We start from the raw sequence: 5,370 nt of genomic DNA, 5'->3' as shown, positions 1-5,370 counted from the left end.
TCTGCCACTAACTCCATCTCCCTGAGCCTCAGTTTCCTCATCTATAAGATGTGGTAAATGCTACCTACCTTACAGAGTTGTTATAGGGATTAGTGATAATGTATAATTATTGTGATTATAATGGAAACCTCTAGGCAAGACCACTTTCTCAAGCTGGCACAAAATGAAATCAGGAAATGTCTAATGCATTATTCATCACACCTTGACACACGACCTTTATATAACATTCAGCTGGAATATCTTCGATCTGTTTCTTCTTCATTTGCTATTCTGAGCTCAGAACATAGGATAACTAGCTCATCAGTTCAATGAGCAGATTTTTTTTTTTTTAATGAGCATCTGTTTGTGCCAACGTCTCAGGTTCCTAAATGTACCTGGTTTCCTGGAGTTGACGTATGAATTGATGAAGCTCAGGTGGTGTCATGAAATTTCTCAAATAGATTATTGAGGCTGCATGACACAATAGATTATTGAGGCTGCATATGCGAAGTGTATCTATTTGGAGACTCTGTGGGATGGTGAATCAAGCAAGAGCTCAGATTTTCCAGTGAGCCACTGTGGAATTTTAATTAGCTTTGAGTCCATTTCTCTGCTGGAAAAAGCAGATCTCGAAGCATTTCTTCAATAGCATTACAGTAATCATAACAATTCTAAAAGGAATAATTTACAAGATGTATTTTTATAAGCTTAGAGGAACAAGGCGACATTCAGTTCTGCATTTGGTACTGGAGTTACTGTCGGATGGATGTTTAAAAATATTAACAACAATAATGTGGATCAGGTGGTTCACGCTGTCTACCGATACTCTAACACTGACTGTCCAACTGAACTTCTTGGGGTAATAGAGGAGTTTAGATTTGTGCTGCCTCGGATGGTGGCCACCAGTCACACAAGGCCATCAAGCCCTTGCAATGTGGCTAGTGAGACTAAGGACTGAATTTTTAACTTTATTTAATGTTAACTAATTAAATTTAGCCACTTGTGGCTAGTGGCTGCCATGTTGGATGGTATAGTTCTAAGGTAACAACTGGAGCCCACTCCAGCCGCCCTGCCGTTTGGAGCAGTGGGAAATAGGAGGACACCTGAAAGGTACCCAGAGAGCCACAAACTCATGCACTCAAGCTCGACTGAAGCCTCTTGATCGGGTTCTCTGATTTTCCATTCCACAACAGATTGGAAGCATCCGGTTAGAGAGAAAGGCAGACACAATGGTAGCAATGGGAAATAAAAAAAAAACGTTGACAACAAACTGGGACTCAAAAGAGAAACTGTCTAGAATTACTGAGCACAAAAACACCCAGCCTTTAAAGCTCGAAAGTATAGTATTTGATGCCTTGGACTATACAGAAAATGTTAAAGAGTTAGGAACATAAGCATCAGGAAAGAGAGAAAATGGCCAAGACTCACCCAGATTTTTGTCCATCAGAGGTGGTAAAAATATAGACAGTTCTGGCACACAAATGGGTGAGCTTTGGTCATCTGGAGAGTCCTCCCCGAGTAGGAAATTCCAGTTCCCTATAATGTCTTACTTCTCTTGGGGTGAAACCCGAATAATTACTGTGACCCTCTGGGCTACCCGATGTAGCTTTATCCACCGCTCCCGCCCCAGTTCACCCACTTACTCTGCCTGTTCTCCAGCTTTGTTGCTGGTCTGCCTTCTATTTCCTGAAGGTGCCATGATCCTTTCTTCACAGGGTTTGGTCCTGTTGTTATCTAGAAGGATTCCTCCACCCAAATCCCATCCCTCTTCCCCTCCAGATCCCAGTTCAAAGGCCACTCCCTGGAAAGTCAGCTCACACCCCCACACCTCCCTACCCCATCCAGGCCTGATTCCTTTGTTATTTACTCCTCCTTTTGAACTCCCTCCCCCAGAACTCCTACTAGAACATAGATATTCATCAATGAGATGATCTGATTTATTCATTTGTATACTCTGAGAAAGCATGGATTGTGTTTGGCCTGATTCATTCACCTTTGCATCCCCAGTAGCTGGTCGATGCTCAATAAATACTAAATGAAAGAATGAATGGTTTGTTTCTAAGATTTCAGTATGACAAGTGTCCTCCAATTCCTAACACTTTCACATCTTTTCATAAAGGCTCTTTAGTTTCTGTGATGATTCTGTGAGTGCCATTCCCAAGTTCTTACTGCTCAATGATTTTATGTCATGAAATCTTCAACTGTACAATTCCACCCGCTCTCCCTTGTTTGCTCCCAAAACTTCCTGTTTCCTTTAAATTGTTGGGTCTCATTGTTGGATAAATTGTTGGCAAGCTGAATTGTATCTGGTTCTTTCTTTAATGATACAATTTTCTTGATCTTTTTGTTTATCCTCCGCCTGATCTTTTTCTATTATCTCTTTCATAGACTTCCTCTAAATTTTCAGTTGATTTCTTATTCTTTCCATTAAAAGAAGTATTAATAAATGGGGGAAATTACATCTATACTTATTCCTAAGTTTTCTTGCCCCCTACCTCTGAAACATAAGACAATATCATAAAAGAAAGTTCTCAGTGAATCATTTCCAAAACTTTCAGGGGTTCCCACTTCCCATTTTCTACCTCATTCCATTTTGTTTTCCTAAACAAATCAGGAGTAAAAACTCCTATGAGTCCATTACCTTTCTCCCTAAATCCAATCAAGTTGTTATACTTCAAGTTTCAGAGAGAGCTTTCTTCACTAATGAAATTATTTTCCCTTTCTAATAGACCTTATTTAATTGTGTCTAATAGACCCGAATCCTTGCATATAGATTACTATTTCTTTTAGCAAGTATTTATTGAGTACTTGCTATACACCAGGCACTGGAGTAGGGAAAAAGCAATAAATAAGTTGAAAAAAGTTCCCATTCTCATGGAGATTACATTTTATAGGGATAGGTATAGTAAACATACGAACATATATTATATAATTTTAGATAATGATAAGCTCTACAAATAATATATGATAAATGCTATATATAATGGAAAAGAATCTGAATTTATAGCTCCTAGCCCACAGAAATATTGTGAGAATTATGAGCTAATGTATGCATAATGTATAGAGGAGGATGGGTTCATTATTCTTGGTGGAAATTGTGACTTTATTTTTGAAGCACAGAGTCCTGTCATAAATGTATTAAGAATTATTATTATTATTTTATTAATGAAGAGGAAGATTACCTACTCATTCACTCGGGAGATACTTATGGGGTATCTACTGTGAGCAGGGTACTAACATACAAGTGTTGCAATGAAGTACAGAAAACCTGTGACATTCTGACTTCAAAAGCAGGACTAACATCATGGGTCATTTTCACTGTGACCTTTGTCTGGGAAAAGGCCAACTGGGCTAAACAGTGATCTTGCACGCTACTCTCAGACTACTCTTGGTGACTCACCTCCTACCTAGTCAACTGCCCACGGCTCTGGACCGCAGAGTCTTGGTTGTTCTTTTGCATAAAATTTAAAGGTATATTATAATAGGGGTCCCCAAACCCCAGGCTGTGGACTAGTACCAGTCCATGGCCTGTTAGGAACCAGGCCGCACAGTAGGAGGTGAGCAGCAGGCGAGCAAAGAAAGCTTCATCTGTATTTGCAGCCACTCCCCAGCACTAGCATCACCACCTCAGCTCCACCGCAGATCATCGGGCATTAGATTCTCGTAGGAGCACTGGTCCCTGGTGCCAAAAAGGTTGGCGGCCGCTGTGTTATGTGTGAGGATAGAAAAGCCAGTCACTCAGATTTATAGACTTAGAATTGAAAGGAATTTCATATGCCATATGTCTCTTTCACAAATGAGGAAATATGTACAGTCATGTGGCACATAACAACGTCTGGGTCAGTGATGAACCACAGGTATGATGGTGGTCCCATATGATTATAATAGAGTTGGAAAATTCCCATGGCCTAGTGACATCGCAGCCATGGTAATGCCATAGCACAACGCAGTACTCCCGAGTTTGTGGTGATGCCGGCGTAAACAAACCTACTGTGCTGACACTTGCATAAAAGTACAGCCCATACAATTACACACAGTACACGAAACTTGATAATGGTAATAAATGACTATGCTACTGTTTTATGATTTTACTAGACTATACTTTTTATTATTTTATTGTTATTTATTTTAAAAAGTTTGCTGTAAAACAGCATGCCATATTACTTCGCCAGCAGCCTCATGTCTTGCGCTTACCCATCTCTTGATCGCATCATTTTCTCTTATGTTTGATTCCAGCTCGTGTCATTTTGTGCAGTAACATGCTGTACAGGTTTGTAGCCTAGGAGCAACAGGCTGTACTACACAGCCTCGGTGTGTGGTGGGCTGTACCATCTAGGTGTGTAAGTGCACTCTGGGATGTTCACACAATGGCTAAATCATCTAACAACACATTTTTCAGAAAGCATCTCCATTGTTAAGTGGCGCATGACTGTTTATATATTACACCCACATATATATATTTAAATGCACACATATACATATAAAGATATATATACATAAATATCCTGTTCTTCTGATCCCAAACAAGCCCTTTCTTACTGTCATGGCCTACTGACAATAAATAGAGTCCACTTTTCGATTCATTTCAACCAACATTTTCTGTTGTTCCAATTTTCAGAGAGCTTGCTATATAACACAGGAGAGATAATTTAAAGTAAAGGTGGTAAGTGCTATGTAAAGGCACAAATATCATAGGAATGCACTCCCCCAAATTTACCCCAGATTGATGAGCTCTGATGAGAACTGGAGGGCAGGCGGAGATGAGAGGAAAGGGCGCTAGGGGTGAGGGAATCAGAAGCTAATTCACAAAGGCCTTGGGGCACAGGGCTCACTCAGGGAAATGATTTTAGGGGTCCCAGAGCATAGAGCTCACAGGAGTTGGAGGGGGAAATGCTCCCTCGTGGGGGGCCTCACATGCCACGCTAAAGGCCTTTGGACTTGATTCAGTCCCAGGTTTTGAGCAGAGGGGTAACTTCATTAGAACTGTGCAGATTGGCATTTGCCTGAAAAACGGCAGCTCAGTTCTGTTATTCACATGTTACCTGGGATAATAAGCATTAACAGTGATTAAATGTGCTAAGAGCTTTGCATACGTTAGCTCACTTGATCGTCCTAACATTCCTGTGGCCTAGGAGTTTTTACTGTTTTGATTTCGCAGATCAAGAAACTGAATGAAGCTTAGAGAAGTTATAGGTTAGAATCAGATCAGAGAACCAAACAGGTCAGTTTTATTTCTAAATCCACCCTCTTACTTGCAGTGTTATATTGCCCTGGATTGCTAACTCCCAGTTGGGAATGATTTTCTTTTAAGGTGGTATATCAGGGAGAGGTGAAAATAAGTTTTAGACACCCCTACTATGTCTGGTATTAAAAGGGTAATAAGAAGACAAA

Source organism: Pteropus alecto, unplaced genomic scaffold, assembly GCF_000325575.1.
Source record: "Pteropus alecto unplaced genomic scaffold, ASM32557v1 scaffold269, whole genome shotgun sequence".
Classification (NCBI taxonomy): Eukaryota; Metazoa; Chordata; class Mammalia; order Chiroptera; family Pteropodidae; genus Pteropus; species Pteropus alecto.
This window is presented reverse-complemented; position numbering follows the sequence as displayed.